Source organism: Macrobrachium rosenbergii, chromosome 37, assembly GCF_040412425.1.
Source record: "Macrobrachium rosenbergii isolate ZJJX-2024 chromosome 37, ASM4041242v1, whole genome shotgun sequence".
NCBI lineage: Eukaryota > Metazoa > Arthropoda > Malacostraca > Decapoda > Palaemonidae > Macrobrachium > Macrobrachium rosenbergii.
In genome coordinates this window covers 30,404,037-30,427,644 of record NC_089777.1, presented here as the reverse complement: position 1 = coordinate 30,427,644, position 23,608 = coordinate 30,404,037, and the positions used below count along the sequence as shown (strand labels likewise).

General features: G+C 37.3%; 1 protein-coding gene across 1 annotated transcript in view; it reads left to right on the top strand.

The window, feature by feature from the left end:
• The window catches only part of LOC136825450 (basic salivary proline-rich protein 1-like), a 423,968-nt gene that overhangs the window by 399,584 nt on the left and 776 nt on the right, over positions 1-23,608 (top strand). The gene's annotated exons all lie outside the window — the stretch shown is intronic.

Below are 23,608 nucleotides of genomic sequence, written 5' to 3'. Positions count from 1 at the left end.
ATTATTTCCAATCATAATCTTGTTGTATTTCATATTTCGGTTCTCCGTCTTTGAAATCTATTTCCCACAATGATCCTACTGTTTCCAGTCCAAATTTTGATGTTCTACCTTCGAAAGAAAAACAAAGATCAAGTTTCTTTCAGTGCGCTGGCGAAAATCGGTCTAATGATTATTGTTAAATTGATAGGATGCCTCGAAAATTGGTATTACTTTTAACCACTGTACCGGAGATAAATTCTTGAGACGTTTGCTAGTATTGTACCAACCCCGTTTTTTTTTTTTTTTTGCCATGGCCGTAGGTTAGGGTAGGTTAGAAATCGAAAGCAATTTGGGTGTGAGAAACATAATGAGAGTATTTTCAAGACAATTCTATGGTTAGATTTTAAGATATGGCGTCCCGCTTTTTTTCAGGAAAAGGTCTCGGTACTCGGTTACATCTCGGGAAAATGCGTACCGGAGAATACAGAATTCTTATAGGGGTGTCCTAAGAGAGTGTTAGTTTAAGTAGTACTTTGGGGTAACGGTGATGTTTATTTATTCACATCAGGTGTTTCCCTTAAGATTTTGAGACTGACAAGGTCCTCTACCAGAGTCTTCCCTGTAGTGGGGTAATGCCACCAGTACACCTCACGCGGTGCATTGTAGGCATTACTTAAGGTTATTGACAGCGCCCCTTACATTCCTTTTATTGCATTTTCTCTTCTTCCATCTTACTTTCCACCCTCTCCTAACAATTGTTTCGGAGTGCAGCTGCGAGGTCTTCCTCTTGTTACACCTTTGAATAAACCTCTTTGCTCTCAGTTTCTCTCTCAGCGCTGAATGACCTCATAGGTTCCAGCGCATGGCCTTTGGCCTATTCCATTCCACTCTACCAGTCTGAATTCATAGTCTGTGTTTCCAAGCTATCTAATTAAACTGATGTTGGACATGAACTAGATCGTTGCTATTAGAAAGGATAGCGTACCTTGACTTTTGCCCCTCCCTAGGAAAAATGAAGTTTTTAGTTATTGTTTATGTAACTTTTTGTCAAAAATGTGCTGTGATAATGATTACTTGATACTTCAGCCATCCTTTAATAACATTATACTATCGAACTGTAGTATGTTGAGCTGTTAACATAATCTGTTATTATTATTATTATTATTATTATTATTATTATTATTATTATTATTATTATTATTATTATTATTGGATTTCGTGGCTATGTTTGGTTTCGAGAAATTTTAGTATTTTACAAGAGAATCGGACACCTATGGTTTGAAAACAATGTGAATCGCTTTGATGATGATCTGATGGTATCTTGGAATATGTGCAAGACAGTAGGTCAAGGTGAGAAATTATTACAAATGGTATGTATCGTCTTGGAAGTAACCTTCAAAATGATTTTTTTTTTCACAATTCTGGGAAATAGTAAATTAGGACTTGTATAGAAATTTATAAGTATTTTTTATATTAACCTTCATTTCCATAAAATCCTTAGTGTTAATATTAAGTTTATTTTTGTCAAATTAATTGTCATTTTCATGAAATGTTCAGTGTCAGTATTAAGTTTTAATCCTTACATCTTTAGCAGTGAACGATTTTTTTAGGTTATCGTTTTTCCGCCTTGTTTAATCCAGGGCTGTGTATTTTACATGGTCTGACTATATTCTCACCGGTCTTGCAATCTTGAGAAAGATGGGCAGTTGATTTAACCTTTCCAATTATGGTTGATGTTTAAATAACAATGATAATCATGATAATGATAGTGGTAAAATCCTACCAACGTACTGATTACTTTTAATGAGTTTTTGTATGTGGGAATATATTTATTAACTCTCAGTTATGCTCAGATTATGTAGTCATAGAGTGCAAACTGTAGGTATTAACGAATACTTGGACAAAGTTTACTGAGATTGGTTCAGATATTCAGATTTATGCCCGTGAATAAGTAGAGTTGATCACCGTTTATACCTTTTACCTTTTCATAAGGATATACAATGCACATTCTGGCTCTCTCTCTCTCTCTCTCTCTCTCTCTCTCTCTCTCTCTCTCTCTCTCTCTCTCTCTCTGTGCATGGGAAGGCGATCGGCTCTCAGCTTTCTCTTCTTGGCAACGAAGTCAAAGGCGCATCTTTTGGACAGCATCGTCTCCCCTCTTCCATCACAGCTTGACACTTTTGCCCCTTGTCCTTGTCTCGTAGCTGTTATCCACTTTCACTTTTCCCCTTGTTGCTTCCCCTTGCACCTGTGGCCTTTCCCCTCTGCGCTTCACCTTCCCCTCTTGCTTTTCTCATATTCCCCTCTTTTATTTTATCTTATTGGCCTCTCACCCTCGGGTCAGCCCTCGTCCACTGGTCTGTCAACCTTTCGTTCCCCTCTTCAGTTTACTTGTTCCTTTTGTTTTATCTTGTTGCAATTCGACCCCTTCCCCTCCCCCTCCCCCTTCCCCTCTCCCCTCACCCCTCACACATCCCGTTGCTAACGTCTCCAGTGATCAGCAGCAGCCTGAACCTTCTCGTACCCACATAGTTAACCCGACGACGGTTAGATGCCTCCCACACGCAGTTCCATTTTGGTTAACGAGCACTTCTATCAGAATTTCTGGAGCTACGACACGAAATGAACGAAAAGAAAAAGAAGGCTTTAAGTTTTGGAAGATAGCTCTTGCCCCTTTTTCTTACTTTCGTGGGATGACTTTTTGTATGAAATTAAGATTTCGGATTTGAATTGTTTTAAAGTTCTCTTATGTGTTAGTGTTTGTGTCCCCTGAAGCGAACTGGGAATGCACCTTTTCCAGCAATTGTATGCACCTTCTCCAGTAATTGCATGTCTTAATGTAAGGATATTCCTCTTCATAACAGATTCTTATGCATTTTGGAAATCTTAGAAAACGATAAGATGGCCGACATTAACAGTTTCCATGAAAGCTGGTTCATAAAAAATTAAAACAAGTCAAATAAAGTAGGCATGTCAGATCTTCGGTCAACACCCAATGAATATTGCTGTTCTAGGAAATGCCATTAAGTATGAGTGGGATGCTTCCTGTTAGATATCAACAGTCACTGCTTTTCTTGTGGTAATCCAGAAATTGCAATATTGCAGCCCTGTGTGGTTTATAAGGTACCATGTATACCATATATATATATACATATATAAATATATATATATATATATATATGTATATATATATAATATATAGATATATATATATATATATATATATAGATATATATATATATAATATATATATATAGATATATATAGATATATATATATATATATATATATATATATATATATATAAAATATATATATATATATATATATATATATATATATATATATATATATATGTATATATATATATATATATATATATATATATATATATATATATATATATATATATATATATATATATATATATATATATATATATATATATATATTACACTGTACACACACATACACACACACAAACATTAAGCAGTGTTTACCAGCAAGGGATAGCTCAAGGGAAATAGCAAAGTAGTTTTTGCCACATTCACATTTTAACTGCTGAATCGTAGATTAACCCCATTTCGAAAACTTACACAACTTAAACTGCTTCTTACACCTACACAGAGGGCTCATCAGTGGTGCATTGAACCTGCCTACACACCCTGTGTCATTCACCCCTATCTTAAGCACACTTGCGCTTTCTGGATATTAATGCCGTTTTTGTATACCTTATTCCCTCATCTTTTTTTAAACTTTTTCAGTTCTGACGTCATATATACAGTGGTACGCAAATGATTAACAATCCTTTTATTCATTCCACACTTTGATTCCATGGTATTGTCAATCTAGTGCTTAAGCTGGTACATTACTTGCTAAACGTATTTTGTGACTATCCTTATCCTTCTATCATCCATTTTATGTATTCTTAAATACCTGTCATTTATTTTGAGATTGAGTATAGTTCCCCTAAAGTAGTTGCTCTCCTTCTCCCATTCTATATTTCTTGCCTTCTTTTACTCCTTCTAACCGTCATCCTTATATCCTTATGATCTTCTTGCCAAAGAATAGCAATTTTTTTTTCCCAAGCACTCTCTTATTTTATTTCCTCTTCGTACAGCCCATTGCTTCAAATGGTCCCTGCTGACTGTGTGACTCCATCTTGCCATTTTGCACTCTCTTCATATACTCCATCCAGTTTAAGCCTTAAATCTTAGCCCAGTATTTGTTTAGTGTATGTTTGAGTGTGCATATAACCAGTTGGTAATAAGCAAGTGTCATCTTATGGGAAGTTGCTAATTTCGCCCTAAAGGTTTGGCCATGTTGTTGTAAGATGGCATTAGTCAATTTGAGTTTATTCCTTTTACTCACTGTAAATAAACCGAATCCAAGATCTGCGCTTATGTGTAATAAAATTCGCAATTATATAGCAAACTATATTACTACGTAACATAAAATCAACGCTTATGAGACACCAGTTGTTTCATTTCCCTGAACTCCGAGTGAACCCCGTCTCTGGTAAACTTTCATTTTCCGTATCCAGTTCGATTACTGCCGAGCCCAGCGAGATACGAATGCAAGGGGGGACGAGGTTCTCATTAACGGGTTGATGGTAACGTTTCCGGCCTTTTGTGCGGCAGCATCCTCATTTCCATATCAATATGTATCATTTCCCAAAGGGGAACTTGGAGGTAATAAGCACTGTTTCGAAGGTCCTCGTCCTTACAGCATGTGTGCTCCTCTTGGAATTGCGTACAAATAATATATTCGGTTGAGGAAGAGTTCGGGGGAGTCTCATTCGGAGAGGATCGTAGGTGGGGGAGAAGGATATTGCATGAAGCATTTGCCAAGCAAGAAACAGAGTGGGGTTCCTTGATAGAATTGGTGGAGGAAACTACACGAAGAGTAAGAAGATGATTATGAAAGATCTCTATTGCATGCATGATAAATCAAAAACAATGAACTCTGTTTCTTCTGTAATGGATATGTAGGTTTACCTTTTCATTGTATGCTTGATGAGATTAAAAATACGCAGTGATTGGCGCTAGGTCCAGGTAGACATGTCGTAGATTTTGTTGGAGACCTTAGTCTCATAAACATTCAAGTGGAGGAATCTGTAAGAAAGGGATATTAATTTTTCATATTGATTTTTCATCAGCCTCTTGCACTAAAAAATATAAATATTTTTTAGGGATTATGGTGTACCAATAGTTTGTTGTCTGAATTTCAACCTGTACTGCTTAATATGAAGAAAGGCAGCTGCTCTTTATGCACATGGGTACTCATTTGAGACGGATATGCTTGACAATTCATATGCAAGCTGATTTTAGACTTCAGGAAGATGCAGTCCCATAACATAAGCTCTCAGAGTTTACATCCTGTTTCTTAGCAAGAAAAGTACAGATTAATTATTAGATTTCAATTCAGTATTTACATTACTTTGTCATTCAGAAAAGTTCTCATAATCGAATGAAATACTTGAAATATATTGATAAAGGAAAATAAAGGGTAGGAATAATGGTATTTGTTCTAATAACACCTCGTATTATCTGTGGTAGTCTTAGAAAGTATTTGTTTTTGGCAAAATAGTAGAAGGAATAAATGCAAAAAATAGCAGATTAACTTTTCAAGAAAAAAGGAAATGTTTAGTAGATTTGTTAATGGAATCTAGAATTTTATGACTCGCATATGTAATTCGTGACTGCATCACTTTACTTATAATATAGTGTCGAAATCTGTCGTTCTGAAAGTCACCGTTTTAGATATACATTCCTCATATAGTTTCGAAGCTTCCCACTCTCCAGCGTAAGTCATCTGGAATTCTCTGTATGAAACATACAGAAGTATATTAACATGGAGGTGTTATAAGTTTTACCATGGAGGATATTATAAGTCTTGTACCAGTACTGAAAATGATGGTAACTAAAAAAAAAAATGAAAGAACGAACTCGGTAAATGCAGAACCTCGCTTATAAAAATTCGATGTTTATATTTTGAGCTATCGTAACTCCAGAGTGCGTAGTAGGGGGTAATGAATTTGTCTAGCAAATTGTCCTTTGAAACTTACTGGAGTAACGCAAAACTAGTGTGAAGTTGCATAATTAAAATGTGCAAAGGCTAAATTAAATATTTCAGTTTTGCTAGGTTACCTTTCCATTATCGTTTTTTTTTTCACTGAATTCATTTTAGGATCAGTGTATGTGTGAAGATCATGGCGACCTTTTATATTCCCTCCTTATATATAAGTATTTCAGGGAATACAAAGTTCTCGTTAGTTTAGCCAAAAGAAGACCAACTGAATTCCGTTTGGTGAACAGAGAGAGAGAGAGATTCATATTTATAGTAATGATTAAAATTAGTATTCACTGGTTTACGAAGTAAGACATGTACCCATAAAATATTTTTATAATTTTGAAGGTATATTGTTTCAACCTTATCTCCATCCTCCTTATTCAGTGGGCTGTCTTCGCTTCCGTCTATACTCCATCTTCATCTTCAGCCTCCTCCATCCCCTTCTCCCCCACCCACCCACCTAGGAGGTTGAGCAAGGGAACCCTCCTGGACCATAAAGTGGCTCCGGTCTGGACCATGGACCGGACCCAAGCCACAGCTGCACAAAGGCTTAAACAAACATACACTGGGTAATTACTCCAACCTGCAATTACCGCTGTCTACACCTCGTTTATCAAGAGCGCGAATGGCAAGGGATTGTGACCTCTAGGCGCGCTGAGATTAAGGTCTTAAATGTTGAGGCGATAACCATCCCTTGTAAATGTGTCAGAGATGCATCTATCGGCCGTCGGGTCGGGTGAATTAAGAACCGGAGGAAAGGGCCCCTTTGGAGAGTGTGTCCGTCCCCGCCCTCGCATCCCAACTTTATTATTTATGATGACCATAATGCTAAAGGGGATAACTTGTTATTACACCGTTTCGGTTTAAGAGGTTCCTCCTCAAGATACTGGCGCGCTCTCAGAGCGGAATTAGTTGGCCCTTCTTCGGGCTCTTGTTCTGCACCGGTCGGCCTTTCTTCCGACGGCCGTTGGTGGCGGTAGTCAGCCTTTGTCGAGGCTCACTTTACCCCCACTCAAGGGTCACCGAAACAACGAGTGAGCCTTTAAGGACGAGCACAAAGGCGCCTACCGAGGAGTAAGGAGGATGGATTATTGAAAGCCGTAAAAGGGAACGGTAGTGGATTTAAAACAGTACTTGAGAGCGAGAGTATAGTCACGTCGTCACCCCATTGTTCGGGTGACAAATGAGGGGGGGGGAAGGTAAAAGATGACTTTTATTGACTTGAAGTGATTCCCCTCCTAATGAAGGAAATACCTGGTTTTGTAGTAGGCAGGAGATTTCATTGTTGCTTCAGGAAATGGGATGTGGTGCCCGTGAAGGGCGAGGATGTGACGAATCTGTTCGGAGGAAGTCTGGGCCTCGAAATGTTGATAGATTTTCCTGGAATCCGATTTTCTCGTTCCTTCATTTGTATGGGAGGGTTATATTGTTTGTTTGGCCTGTATGGGTAAAAGAAAGAAATCACAGACAAGGTCGTCTTTTCCCACAGTGCCCATTTCATTCTCTCTCTCTCTCTCTCTCTCTCTCTCTCTCTCTCTCTCTCTCTCTCTCTATATTATTATATATATATATATATATATATATATATATATATATATATATTGCATACACATACCTACACAAGTTTTAATAAAAGTTTATATATAAACTCTCTCAATAGTAATTGTTACTTAAATTATTAATCGTGTGTTAGGGGGTTTCTGGCCCATAACAGAGTTGCTTCAGATGAAGTTGAGCTTTAATCTGGAATGCGATATCCATGGGATGAAGCTGTGTTATGCTTTTGAAAGTTTTCCTCTCATTTGCAAGATATCCGAGATCTCAACATTTTTCCAAGTCACGGGAAGCTGATGATTATTTACACTTTGTTGAAAGTGCCGACCTAAGTATGATTTACATGTACGAATACATTACAGTGATTGACACGTAACTCTTGAAGAACAAATCAGCCAGTGAATGGAAGACTAGCAACGACATATTTCATAGCTTATAAGCTGCTAGGGGGAGAATGCAATTAGTGCGTGGGAATCTGGTCAGCAGTCTTCCTTATCTCTGTATTACTTTAGATGAAATTAAGCTTTTCATAAAGTTATGAAGCTCTGCCTCGCATGGCGTTGGAGGAGTTAGATGGATAGTTCAGGGTAAAAGTAAATGCTAATAATGCGTACTTTATTACAACGTATCTCCATATACAAACACTTGAAGATACAGTGAAGACGGCGCTAAATACATTAGCAGTTGGAAAAAGTAGTTTATTTAAAGCTTCGGTAAATCTTAGGATGCATGAGAGTAGAATAAAAACAAAACTCTAGTCATTCTCTCTCCCTTCCTCTTGGAGCGCATGTGCGCGATTACATATTTAAGTTTATGCGTCTGCAGAAGTACTATGAATGAAAGCCCTATAAATTAAAAAGGAACAAAAGAGAATATTTCTTGGTCTTCCATTTCTTCTGTAGCAACATGAAAAGGGCTGAAAGACTTGCAGGGTATATGTGGGTTTATTCCTTATTCTCCTCCTTTTGTTTCGGTTATTATCTGTTTATTCTTTCTCAACTTGCATTGTGACGCCAATTATTATCGTTGCTAAATTTGTCGATCTCACGCTGTACCTATCTGTCTATTTATCAATATATTTATATATATATATATATATATATATATATATATATATATATATATATATATATATATATATATATATATATATATATATATATATATATATATATATATATATATATATACATATGTATGTGTGTGTGTACGTACTGTGATCTAGAATTTACCTAAACTGAGGAATATGTTGCACTTACGGGAGATCATATTTTGATAAGTGCACGTACCCCGGCCAGCATTGGAACCTATATTGATGGCTGAATGGATGAGTCAATATTTGCCTTTGTATCAAACTCAGGATGAATAGATTCGAATCCTAACTGGGCAAGATACACTCATCATAAATAATTCCCTTTGGCTGTAACATATTACAAGGTTAAGGGAATAAATGTTTCGTTTTGCAGTGTTTTGACTGGAAAATGTCGAATCTGATGTATCAAGTCCGAGGGATTATGGTTGGAAATAAACATACCTATTAAGTTCTGTTCAAATAAGGTAAAGTTTAGGATCTTAGAGTTACTGATGAAGTAACCTTTCCTAAACATACATATAAGACGATCGTTCAAGATGAGAGACCTTCGCGGAATATAAACACAAGAAACGAGGAATCTTCATGGGAGGTACCAAATGAGAAGCGAGCAAGAAGAATCTTAGGATATGCTGAAGAGGCGGTAAAAGGGCGGGCAGGGGGGTTTGGACAGAGGCTGTGGGGATTGGATGGAGGGAGGCTAGACGTCGTAAGGTGCTTTGATATGAAGGAAGGGGCAGGAGAGGGTACCCAAGTAATGGCCGGCACCCAGCAATTACCTCCACGATGAATCAAGGTGACGTGGCATTATCGCTTGCGCCATCTCCGCAAGAAACCCCCTTAAAGACGTTGCTGCTGTTACTGATGAACTAGGGGAGGGGGAAGGGGAGAGAAAGGAAGGGAGGGAGGGGAAAAGTGAAAGAAGATATCTTGAAGAGAATGAAAGAGAATTATGATTTCAGTGCCTATTCGTCCCTTAACTAATGATGCTTCTTGGTTTGGAGATTTGGAGCCTGGTGTCAGCAGCTCGAACGTTGAACATTGTAATTGTCTTGGTAGTGGAGGTTTGGCCTCAAGTTTTATCTCACATTTATCCTACTGCTCAGATGAAGACCAGATTAGACCTTGGAATTTTTGATATACAGTTGTATTTACCTCCTTCGAGTCCCTGGCCTTAACTGAACAAAACTTATAACTTGGGGATCAAAACCATTTGTCAGACAACATGGCTATATCACCGATTTTGAAGGAAGTAGGTAGTGGTTCTTTTGTACTAAAAACGTATTCAAGACCATTCAGCGTTCCTCCATAAGGCAAAGTGTTCATGGGATTTATGGAAAAGCGTCTGGTGGGATCGTATAGAAGCTGGAGGAGCTTTTCTAAGGCAAGTCGGTTAGTCAGAAGAGAATCTTATCTAGCTTGAAATTGGGAGTTTGGTCAAATTTCTTTCAGTTATTTGAGGAAGATTCACTAGATTTTTACACCCTCTTATGTGTTGAGATATTTAGACACCTGTACCCCTGCACTTTTAACCCCGTTAGTAATTTCACAATTTCTGTGAATATAAACCAATCAGACTTGCTCTTAATTACTGTTGCCACAATGAAGTTGAAGCTGCTATGGCTCGGTACTAATACGAATTATCAACAATTTGAACAGATTTTTGCGTTTTTATTGAGGAGAAAGTTTCAAGTATCAGTCACTTTTATGAGGTTGGAATGTAATTGCTATTAGTTTTTTTACCATGACCACCTTCCTTATTATCCAGTATCTTGCCTTCAAGAAACAGATAATCTGTAACTTTTACTTATACACACACACACTCTTTCTTACTAGTGAGGCCAGGCTAAGGTTCATTATCGGGTAAGAAGGAACGATTTAGGCGCATTGTATTGTGTTGTCCTTTAGGTAGCATGTGGTTGAAAGGTGCAGCTAAGATAAAGAACTGCACAGGATTGCAGTAATTGGTTGATAACCACTAAGATATACAAGACATAAGTATGGATAACGATCAGCATCCATAAGGCACTCCATGGGGAAGAAACCTAATGCAAAGATACATAATGAAAACTGGAATGGGTAAATGTTATGAACATCACGCAACACACACACACACACACATATATATATATATATATATATATAATATATATATTCATATATACAGATAGATAATATAATATATGTACATATATAGATAGATAATATTACATTTATTAAATCGTAAACTTTTGCATTGAGAAATGTAAATAATTACAAATAATCACGTTTTTATTAGGTAGATCAAGAAATGGGGATGTTAGATCATTTGTAGTTCCATATCTATTATTTTATATTTATTCTCTCGAAATGGTTTTTATTGAGATATTTACTCCTTCTAAAATGGTTTTCTCTTGGTATTAATTTTTTTAAAAGGACATATTTCCTTTTACAAAGAAAAGCAAATAATAGCAAGCCAGGTGATTTTAGTTTCCATTTTTACCTTTGCGGTTAGTTCCGATGGTATAGAAAGTACCCTTGTTCAAGATCTGGGAACTACCTCCTTAGATTGTTTTACTAGATGTAGGACGTGAGTTTTGGGTCGAATTTTAATGGTGAGGATTATTACGTGTACTTACCATTTGTTTTAACCTTGTTACTAAATAGCATATGTATCAATAAGTCTTGCCATTCTGTCAGCAGAAAAAACATGAGTAACCCAATGAGGTTCTCGTTAATTCTGTTTACCATTGTACTGATTTCTTTTTAACTCTGTTGGACAGACTTAATGTCCGCAGTGCTGTTGTGGTACCCCTGTTGCTATCTGCAGACAGAAGGTGAAAGTTTTCAAGTACCAGGAGCTTCAGATGGAATACCATTCAGATCCAGTCCCAGCAGTTTGTCAGATTGATTTTATGTTAAAGTCAGGATTATACACAGAACTCTTTAACACAAAAATTTAACTGTTGGTTAAGGGCTTCTAATTCCAAAAAAATTTTAATGTCTTTAAGATATGATTTACATATTTTGAAAGTAACTGCTTGATCTCTCGACAAGGTCAAGCTTAAACATGGGAAACTTAAAATTTGCGGTTGAAGTTTTTCCAGTTCTTAATAACTGTGGACATTTGTGAATCAAGACCTTGGTTGAGGCAAGAGTAAGAAGGTAGATCTTCAAAACTTAAAGTGTCAAGCAAAAAAATACTTGGCGTTTTTGTGGAATATTCAGTCCGGAATGTTGTGGTTTTATGTTCTTTCTCCCTAAAACCATCTTTCAGCAGGTTCAGTATGTGTATAAATGTTCTATGATTTGTGAAAAAAAAGCTAAGCATATCATAGTTTAACCAGACCACTGAGCTGATTAACAGCTCTCCTATGACTGGCCTGAAGGATTAAATTTATTTTACGTGGCTAAAAACCAATTGGTTACCTAGCAACGGGACCTACAGCTTATTATGGAGTCCGAACCACATTATGACGAGAAATTAATTTCTATCACCAGAAATAAATTCCTCTAATTCTTCATTGGCCGGTCGGAGAGCCGAACGCTGGGCCAACAGCGTGCTAGCCGAGAGCTCTACCCACCCCTCCAATGAAGAACTATGATTTGTGAAGAATGGGAGCAGTAATTGCAATGATGATTTCAGTATTCGATTTGCAGAAACGTAACCTCCACATGACTGGATTTTTGTATGATGAGAGAACACACTGTGTGGACTGCTCTACAACAGACAATAATACTCTGCTGGACTGTATGTGCATCAAAATTAATGCTTACAAGCTAGAAGTTGGGGGGTCATACTTTTCTGACCGCAAGACTTTTTGGATTGCCTGCAATGGCTATATTTAGGAAACCAGACATGCGTTCTATATATGAATGCACAATATTTTTTTAATATATACTTACATTGACTAACAAAATTTTACAGTTTGTCATTGCATTATAGAAATTGAATTTAGAATGTACAGAGTTCTGTTGATTAAGCATCCGTGATAAGATTCGGGTATGTAACTTGCTGTAGAATTGGTATATACATATAGCCTGCCAGGACTGCGGTCTTACTCTGCTGTTGGTCATTTTCATAGATAGTCTCCTATAGCTAGAGTTAGCTTATACATAGCAAAAGCACTCGAAGTGCTCTCACTACCACTGCAAAAAGTCACTACTACTATGATCGTTAGATATATGAATCCCTCAAAATTTTCATGATTTTTTGCTAGATAAGTTTTCTTCCAGGTCGTCGTTTCAAGAGGCTGTTAGAACGTATTAAGCGTTGCAGCGTAGATCTAACTTAGTTTGGTCAGTGCTTATATTAGTACAAATGTTTTTAATTGTATTCCCCAAACACTGTTATTTTAATCAGTGGTCAGTGCTTATAATATAGTACAAATGTTTTTCATTGTATTCCCGAAACATTGTTGTTTTAATCGGTGGTCAGTGCATATAACAGTACAAATGTTTTTAATTGTATACCCCAAACATTGTTATTTTAATCATTTTAAGTACAAGTGTTTTTAATTGTGTTATTTTAATCAGTGGTCATATTAGTACAAATGTTTTTCATTGTACAAACATTGTTGTTTTAATCGGTGGTCAGTGCATATAATACAAATGTTTTTAATTACCCCAAACATTGTTATTTTAATCAGTGGTCAGTGCATATAACAGTACAAGTGTTTTTAATTGTATTCCCCAAACATTGTTATTTTAATTGTATTACAAATGTTTTTAATTGTATTCCCAAACATTTTATTTTAATCAGTGGTCAGTGCATATAACAATACAAATGTTTTTAATTGTATTCCCCAAACATTGTTATTTTAATCAGTGGTCAGCTCATATAACAGTACAAATGTTTTTAATTGTATTCCCCAAACATTGTTATTTTAATCAGTGGTCAGTGCATATAACAATACAAATGTTTTTAATTGTATTCCCCAAACATTGTTATTTTAATCAGTGGTCAGTGCATATAACAGTACAAAGGTTTTTAATTGTATTCCCCAAGCATTTATTTTAATAAGTGGTCAGTGCATATAACAGTACAAATATTTTTAATTGTATTCTAGAAACATTGTTATTTTATTCAGTGGTCAGTGCTTATAATAGTACAAATGTTTTTAATTGTATTCCTCAACCATTGTTATTTTAATCAGTGGTCAGTGCATATAACAGTACAAACGTTTATAATTGTATTCTCCAAACATTGTTATTTTAATGAATTGCTCTTGTTTTCGAATTTCAATCTGCCCAGAGATCTGTGCTGTCTTCTGACAGCTCCTAACTACTCCATCAAAATTAAGGGTGAGCACCAAGTCTAGAAATTGTGAAAATACTAAGAAATATAAATGTAAGATTCCTGGGCTGGGCTGTTTGTATCGTGTGTGATGCACTGGTATAAATTGTTGGAAAGCATTAAATTGATAAGGGAGTCCAGAAAAAACTCCAATTAACAGAGAAATCGTAAAGAGAAATAGTGGCCAAGTAATTTATATTAGCGAGATGCTAACCTCTCTCTCTCTCTCTCTCTCTCTCTCTCTCTCTCTCTCTCTCTCTCTGGTTGGCAAGGTAGTGTGATAAAACTAATTACTTATACGTAGTAAATTCTTTTCTTTTCAAGAACACCGTCTCTCGTTAGCAAGGTATAAAATATGTTGGAGATTTAGTAAAAATGGAAACGAATGATTCCTCTCTCTCTCTCTCTCTCTCTCTCTCTCTCTCTCTCTCTCTCTCTCTCGTTCGTCTCCGAGGTAAAAATGTTGGAAGGAGATTTGGTAAATGGGTGGAGAAAGAAGTGCTTCCCGTCACTAGGCGGATGATTGAGTAGAGGACGGAAGAGAACAGCTCTGTCCGTCTATGGCCCAGGTATAATGCACAACAAATTATGGGTCGGATCACCTCGAGTATTTCCCTGTTTCTCAACATTAGCATATTCTCACGAACGCTCCTCGCAAAGAGAGAAAAGTAGAACCCCAATTTAGACAGCATCATACGTCTTGTTGGGTGTTCTCTCCTAGTGATTTAGAACACTTCTGCCTTTTCAGGCTTTTTTCGTCTTCAGAAATTCCCATCTAGGTTTTTCGTGAGGTTCGTCCTGTCATTAACATATATGAGTAATGGTACAAGTGTATGCATATTTATATATATATCTTTTCACCATACACATTTTCCCATCTTTTGTTGGGGAGGATGGCACCAGAAAGGTAGATTCTTCCCATTTTCGGCTGGTGTTTAGTGATGAGGTTGCTAGACCATGCGCTTTTCTTGACTCATGCTGACTGATACCCATTCACAGATGGGTCGACCTGTGGGCGGCAGGCCTGGATCGAGCTCAGTGCTCTACCCGAAGGCAGCGTCACACACACACACACACACACACACACACACTATACTGGTAGTAATTGTCAGTACTTGGGTGAATAATCACCTTGAAAGCCAAAACATGGTCAACACATAGGCCCTTGGACATCCTTGTGGTAGGTCGTGGAGCAGGCAACCTCTTCCCAAGAACATTTGCTGAAAACTGCTGGGGTAACAACCTCCGGCGCTGCCCCTCTGAAGGGAAAAAGGTTTATAATAAATGAATAAATAAATACGAGTATATGTATATATACAGATAATGTATGTATGTATATATATGTTACAGACAAAATCTGTAAATATTAATGATTTTATTATGACTTTTAAAAGTGTTTAGTGATACAGATTAGTTTTAATGCCTTCTGTAACACTAAGCGAGAACTATATATAAGTTAGTTTCTGTTTATTGCGGCAGTTAATGTTCATTTCAGAATAGTGATGTTAGTTCGTTTACATCCCTTCCTGAAAGGTTTGAATTTTGTTATTTTAAGCCTGTTTCAGTTAAGTAATAAATTTAATGTTCGTTTGTGAGGGAGGAAGCATTATTTATGTTTAGCTTGTATTTACTGTATAAATGGCCAGGTATGTCCAAATTTAGGATACTTTTGCAATGCCCTATATATATTAATTGTTTTTTTATGTGCGTTAATGAGAAGATGGTCGTAAAGGTTTAAGCAATTTATAGTGACTTTGTGTCCGTGTGTGTGTGTGTGTGTGTTGTGTATGTATGTGTGTGTGTGTTTGAGAAGAGAGCGGTTAATTTGGCATAGGCTCTGACCCGGCACCGCATGTCAGGTTGGGTGTGAAGGTACCATCCATCACCAACGACTTGCAACACGCTCCTCGCATACTTCTGCCCCTTCCCCCTCTAACCCTTCACAGAGGTGCGTCTCTCTCTCTCTCTCTCTCTCTCTCTCTCTCTCTCTCTCTCTCTCTCTCTCTCTCTCTCTCTCCATGCGCCCACACCCACGAGGTCGCCCATACTTGTGTACTAATTCCCATCTCATTTTAATATTTTTATTCAGTTCTCCCAAATGGATACAGGTTTGCTGATTTCTCTCTCTCTCTCTCTCTCTCTCTCTCTCTCTCTCTCTCTCATTTTGATTAGAAATCGGCCTAACGAAAAGTGGTTATTTGAATTTGGTTGGTTTTGGAAACTATATATGCATTGCACTGCTTTATTGTGAATTGTATTAAATTTACCAATGAAGAAGTGCTGTATACAATCCCTAAGTATGTTTCATCTGTAAATGAGGGTAAGAGAGGAGTTCAAAGTAACGTAATCAATTATAAGCCATTTGAAGTGCGGGTTCGAAGAACGCAAGTAATTATTTTACAAAGTTGCTATTTTATTGCATTTTCACTTTCAGAGGCCCCAATTTCTTTGTATCATATTGTAGAATTGAGTGAAGATACATTAGTTTTTGATTCCTTTGGAAAGTGAGTCCTTTTATCTGAAATTGAAATTCCGTCTTTCTTATTGAACTGCATTTTAGGAACAAATACTTTTTTTGTCAGGAGTACAACATGCTTAAAGTAACATGATTAGAAGGAAAGGTACATGTAGAAATTTTTAAATCATTGGTTATCAGGCATTTGTATGAATAGTACTGTTAGTTTTGGTTTCTAAGTGTATTTATTTGTTTACATAAGTGCTGGTCTCATACTAGCACACAACTCTCAATCGAGAAATGTTATCAAACGAATTCGAGTTTCTTCTTCATTTTTTACGAAATACAGTGGAATTTATTGAAGATTTTTTCGTTGAACTAATTCATTCGGGTTTCATGATAGTTGTAGTAATTAACACGGAAGTAAGGAGTGTGTTAGTATTTTTCTCATTAAGTTGCATTAATTAACACGGAAGTAAGGAGTGTGTTAGTATTTTTCTCATTAACACGGAAGTTAGGAGTTTGTTAGTATTTTTCTCATTAACACGGAAGTGAGGAGTTTGTTTGTATTTTTCTCATTAACACGGAAGTGAGGCGTGCGATAGTATTTTTCTCATGAACACGGAAGTAAGGAGTGTGTTAGTATTTTTCTCATTAACACGGAAGTGACGCGTGTGTTAGTTAGTATTTTTCTCATTAACACGGAAGTGAGGAGTGTGTTAGTATTTTTCTCATTAACACTGAAGTGAGGCGTGTGTTAGTATTTTTCTCATTAACACGGAAGTGAGGGATGTGTTAGTATTTTTCTCACGGTAATTTTTTTCCTCTAAGGCTCCCACTAACAGCAAATGTGGTATGCAAAATGGCTTGGACGTACTTAAACAAACTTTCTTTTAACATTCCCTGTGAAACACATGAGCAGCGCGGTCCGGAGCATGCAGTCGTAAAATCATTTAGAGAGTTGGATGAAAGTTTGTGGGTGTGTTTGCACCTTTTAAAATATTCGGTTTATTTAATATTTCACGTTATTGTATTCTCCAATAATGATAGTTTCGGGCTGTTATTACCTTCGTCAACGAAATTTGCTTTGGTTTGTTTATCAATTACTCAAGAAGTTTTGGGTGAATTTATACTAAAATTTTACCAAAAGGTGCTCATCGTGACTGATTAGATTTTGAGAGACACAGGAATAATTAATCTGAGAAAAGATTTTTTTTTTTTTTTTTTTTTTTGAGGGATGAAGTGTATAACATTGCTTCGCCCTGGTGGAGGTGTGCGGTCACCAAACGATTTTGTTCGGGTTAAACTTTCTGACACTAATAAGAATAAGGTATTTTTCTCAATGGATCTGACCTTTTGTTCATGCAAAATTTTTCACGAAATTGAATCTGCGCTTGTTCAAGTGTTAGCAAACTTTTCGCAATAAACTCTCTCTCTCTCTCTCTCTCTCTCTCTCTCTCTCTCTCTCTCTCTCTCTCTCTCTCTCTCTCTCTCTCTCTTTGAGAGACAAACTGTGAACGTATAATTGTTCTGTTTAATAATAATTCAAGTATAAACGCTTTGCAGGCTTGCTCTGAGTCACTCTCCACCACTCCTTTTAGATGTTTATCTCGTACCCAATTCACCGCCATGGCCTAATACCGTCCTGGACGATTGGGTGGGTTCTTGTTCAAACAACCCGTGCTTAGTTTTTGTGATCGTAAGGAATTTTGCAAATATTAATTACATTTTTAAACTTGACCACTTCGAGGTGGTGGTGTAAAATACGTGCTGTAGTTTTATTTTCATAATATAGGCCAGGATTTGACATTAAATTCTTTTTTTATATTAAACCATTTGCCTCGAAGTTGGCTATAAAAAAATGAGAAATCATTTGCTGTTTAATTCATTCTCTCATATGAATTACGGATGAGACCACATTATTATCGTTCTCATTACCATCGGTAGCAAGTTAGACAGTTGCAATTGGGTCTGGTTGGTCGTTTCCTTTTCAGAATTTCTACCGCAAGATATTATAAAATAAACAAACTTAGAGGAGTGTTTGATCTTGGTTTGGTTCCAGAATATTTTGCTATCCAGGTGCCTGTTCAAGAGTTCTTAGAATTGTCATGGGTTCAAAAAAATTTTTGGGAATGGTAAGTGGGCCTTGGAAGATTTGTAATTTTAGGTGAAATCGGATCTTGTTGGGAATAATTTTTTTTCATGTTATATTTTACCCTTCAGGTTTGGAGATTATTTCTGGCAACTGCAATGGTCTTGAAGGAAAATTCTGCCGCACGCAGGGCATGAATGGCTCCCGACTGTATTTTAATAGTACAGTAAGATTGCATAAAGATCTGATTCCTTTCTGTACTCAGGCTACATTAGCGTGAAGGTTGAAGCTGGATTAGAGTCATTAACGAGCGATGTCAAACGTATCATTCCAATGGAAAATGTATTGAGAAAAAGGAAAGCTATATGAGGACTACATGGATTAAGTTAAGTATACCTTAGTTTAACCAGACCACTGAGCTGATTAACAGCTCTCCTAGGGCTGGCCCGAAGGATTAGACTTATTTTACGTGGCTAAGAACCAATTGGTTACCTAGCAACGGGACCTAAGGCTTATTGTGCAATCCGAACCACATTATACCGAGAAATTAATTTCTATCACCAGAAATAAAGTCCTCTAATTCTTCATTTGCCGGTCGGAGACTCGAACTCGGGCCTAGCGGAGTGCTAGCCGAGAACTCTACCGACTCTCCATCGAGGAACTCTACATGGATGAAAGTGACTCCAAGTAACCAATTTGCGATTGATATGCTCAGGCTCGATCAGCTGTTGCATTAAACAATTCTTAAGTCGTAATGAAGAGAAGTGTGATTATGCGTCGTCTCTTATGGTATCGGCTATTTCAGGTCAAGGGAAACTATTTAATTAGCCGTTGTTAACAAGGTCTTGCGGGTTGCTCTGTGAGTAAGGATCCGTGCTGACATAAGACCAGCTGAATATCAACAAACAATCATCAAGGAGCCATAAATTTACCATTTTTCTTCACGGGTGGTCAAAGTGCCTCATTTAGAGTCCGTCATATTCAAACAAATTTTTTAATGTTTTGAAAATGTTTAACATCCCAAATTTGATTTTAAATGCTTTAACACTTTCCTTTATTGTAAACAGATGGTGAAGGTTGGTGTTTCGGCTGACTGAAAATAAAAATCCGGGATTTTTTTTTTTCCTTCTAAAGAGCATTAACTTTATAAAAGTAAACTTTGCTTGTTACCCCATTTCATAATTGGGGGGGCTTAGATATCAGTACAAAAACAAACGATCCGGACGTTTTATACAGCTTATTTAAAACTAGTGCTACAACGAACTTGAAGAAGTGGCTGTGCAAGTTGTCGGCTATGATCACCACACTTCAGCCTTCAAGGGAAAATAGATTTAGATGATACGGATGTAATTGTATTTTTCTTCGTATTATGTGGAATATGGAAACGCGCCGCGTCGGTTAGGCGAGAATAAAGTGTTATAATACAACTGAATTGTTTCACCCATGATTGTTCGAGTACCGTTAATATGAAAATAGTGTATAACCGGAAAAGAAAATAATGTTCTATTTTTATGGTTCATGTCAGGTTTTTCCCATTAGATTGGATTGCCTATACTGAGCTGAATATGTAGCAAGATGGGTCCGGTGGATAGGATTAGATATTTGGTGGGTGGGTAATGACGGAGATTGGGGGGAGGTGTGGTGGGGGGAGGGAGTGGGAAGGGTAGATTGGCGGGCAGAGCCAAACCAACCAGCGGTGAAGCTGTCAGGTAGCGTATAATTACCGTTGACTTATTACCTGGTTGGGGTTTAGCCAGGTAAGCTATACCTGCATTTATTCACCCCTCCGATTATTTTATTGTGGGGGCTCGCGCGTGCTACTTATCACTCTTAGCGCCACTTTGATTTACATGTCAAGATCTTTTCCTCTTGGGCTCTCTTACACTTTAGCCCCTGCCGCCTCCTCATCCTCCTCCTCCTCCTCCTCCTCCTCCTCCTCCCCTCCTCCTTGCTCTTTCGCATTCATGCCTTCGGGTCATGTGTCTCCCCTAACTGCCAGAGCCCTCTGCAAATGGTGGTTTATGGGCTGCCTGCTCTTGTTGTGAACCTGCAGTGACCATCGCAGTGGTATTTCTTCGTTGTCTTGAGTTTTTAGAACTGTCGCCGTATTTAGCACCCTAGGCAGTTTTAATTTTTGTTCCCTTATTACTTACGGACGTGAGCTTTACTTGCGAATTCGTTCGAAACATAAAAAACATTAAATACATGATGTATAATTACCGCAAGTCTTCGTAATCTCCGCAAGGGACAGTGAGTTAAATTCAGTCACCCTTTTTGTAAGAAGAAATTCCCGTTTGCTTCATCAAGTAAAAGGAGTTTTACCCCAGTTGACTCTCAGAAATCAGTTATAGCTCATCTGTATAAAACAAAGACTGGAAATTCTCAACACACTTACTTTCCCATTATTTTTTTGAGACGGGGAAAATGCAGAAGGGATTAATTACTTACAGTCTACAACCTTCGATATTAAGAGTGATTGCTCCATATTCCTTACTTTCATCTCTTGCAAAAACTTTAAAATGCTTATACTAGGTCCTGCAATCAGTTCTCAATTTCTGAAGAGTAATGTTATGAGAAAATAGTAGCATTTTGTTGTTAATTACACACGCCGTGGATTAAAAAAAAATTATTCCTCTCACCACGCATTCAGGACACTTTTCTTATCCTGACATGCCTTGCACACCTTGGTCAGCCTTGCAGTCACACGTTTATCACGGTACTTCAGCATCTCGCTTGTGATCCCATCACTTCCTCGTGTCTTTCCATTCTTAAGCCTCTTAATTATCCTCATTATTACAGCCTCAACAATCACTCTACAGACATTCTCAAACTTGCACTAACCACTTCCACTGCTGTGTCATTCAGTTCAGCCCTGTTCTATCCTCAACCTTTACCAGTTTTCAGAATATTCACTCCACCCATGCAGAATTACATTTATTTCAAACATCATGTCTATTATCAACTTTTTTGAGCTCCATTTACTCATTAATCCTTCATTCTTTTAGAAAACTTGTTCTTCATAAAGGCTGGGCTCATATTCAATCCTCAATTTCATATCTTTTTTTTTCTGCTCTCTTCTTCATTCCCTATTCATGTTACAGTATACTTGTATACATCACTATCTCATCAGTCATATTAGTCCCAGCTCAAACAGTCTCTATTTTTCATTTGCTAAATCCTTCATTCCCCCTCCTATCATTCCTCCTACCCACCTGCACCCAAAAACACTCCCAGCTTACTGACTACATCATTGAATTTTGCACGCACTTCCTGTATTACACAACGCTTACCTCCAAGTCTTAGACCTAGTTTTTCGATGATTATTTTACATATTCTTTCCAATTCCTTTTTGTCAGAGCTACATTGCCACGCCTTCCTCTCCAACTTAAACATTTAGCATTCTTAATTTTAGCTTCAAACTCGTAATCACCTGCCTTTCTTACTCTCCAAATCCCATCTGGGCACATATTACATACAAAATTTGATATGTATATGCATATGTGTATATATATATATATGTATATAGTTAGTGTGTAAAGTATTATATGAATATACACAGTTATATATATGAAATATTTAACAAAATTTTGAAAGTAGAGGGATAAAACTGTGTCATATTTGAAGTTAGAAAAAAGCGTACGATGGAAACAGTAGAGGCATTGCGAAGAATATGAATGGGGCATGATATGTAAGTTGATTTACTGGGAGAAATTAAAGTTTTTACATTAGATACGTTGCATGAGTCTGGGTGTGTAGACGGGAGAGTGACAGGTTTGGTGTGAAGTTGTTCAGAGAGAAGGTTATGTTATGTTTGCATAACTAGTTGGAACAATAAATGTTAATGTGGGCGGTGGAAGAATGAAAGCGACTGATTTTTACAGTATTTCAGGAGTAAATATAACAGATGACGGCATGGTGAGTAAAAAGGAGAGGTGCAGAACAGCTGTGGCAAAGATTAGGAAGTGACGTTCTGTGAGAATGTGAGTGATTGGTTGAACCACCTCTCCTTTTATAGAAGTGATGCGCTTATGTTGATTTTGAATTAGTGAAAAAAACGTTTGATGATGTTGCTATGAACTGTTTGTTTGGTATATGCGGCATAAAAAAAATTTTAAGGGGGAGAGCCTTCTTTGTAGGTATATGGAACGACTTACGTTGTGAAAGTTTTCTGCACATTGTTCATACAAATTTCGGCAATTAATGTATGCACGTGACAGTAACTGCCATTTTTTTTCAGTAGAGCCAACCTCTGGTAGGGAAAGGTGGTAGTGGCGAAAAATACGTACGGAAGTGTACGTATGTTTGTAACGCGAACGAAGCGATCTTTCCTTCTCCGGCGTAATCCAAAAACGTGCGTCTTAGTTAGCTCCGTCTCATAACACGGGCTGCAGAAATAATTAGGCAACTGATTCATGATGCCTCTTTGTCTCTTAATGTATTTACTTGACATCTTGCAGGAAGAAACAGAAATTACGGTGTCGTTCCGCCGTGTACCACGGGTCTGTTACTTACGTACAATAGTAGATTGTTTGAAATGTTTACATTCCACACGACAGTCTTATTTACTGGACAAAGTCACCAACCAAGTACTACAACGGGGAGATGCTGTATAAATCGCTTCACGTAAGACTCGTCTGATTCGTGAATTCCTCCCTGACAACATTCTTCAGATATTGTAAATACCGGAGGGGGGGGAAAGACGCAGACGGAGGAGGAAGTGCTGGTGTGCTGTTCGCGTAGGGCACTCTCTCTCTCTCTCTCTCTCTCTCTCTCTCTCTCTCTCTCTCTCTCTCTCTCTCTCAGCCTTACTCACCTTACTTTACTGTAGAGTTTCTTTTTATAGATTCAAAACACAGAGTCTTGATGCGATGGTATTCCATGTTTGCTGATACTAATTGTTTTGTGTTGTATATAAAAGCCTTGCAGCTCAGAGTATATAAAATATTTGTTTAACAGCTCAGAGTATATAAAATTTTTTTATTGCATTCAAAATAAAATATTTGTCTTGATGCAGCTCAGAGATTTGTCTGTAATTGCAGCTCAGAGTATATAAAATATTTGTCTGTAATTGCAGCTCAGAGTATATAAAAT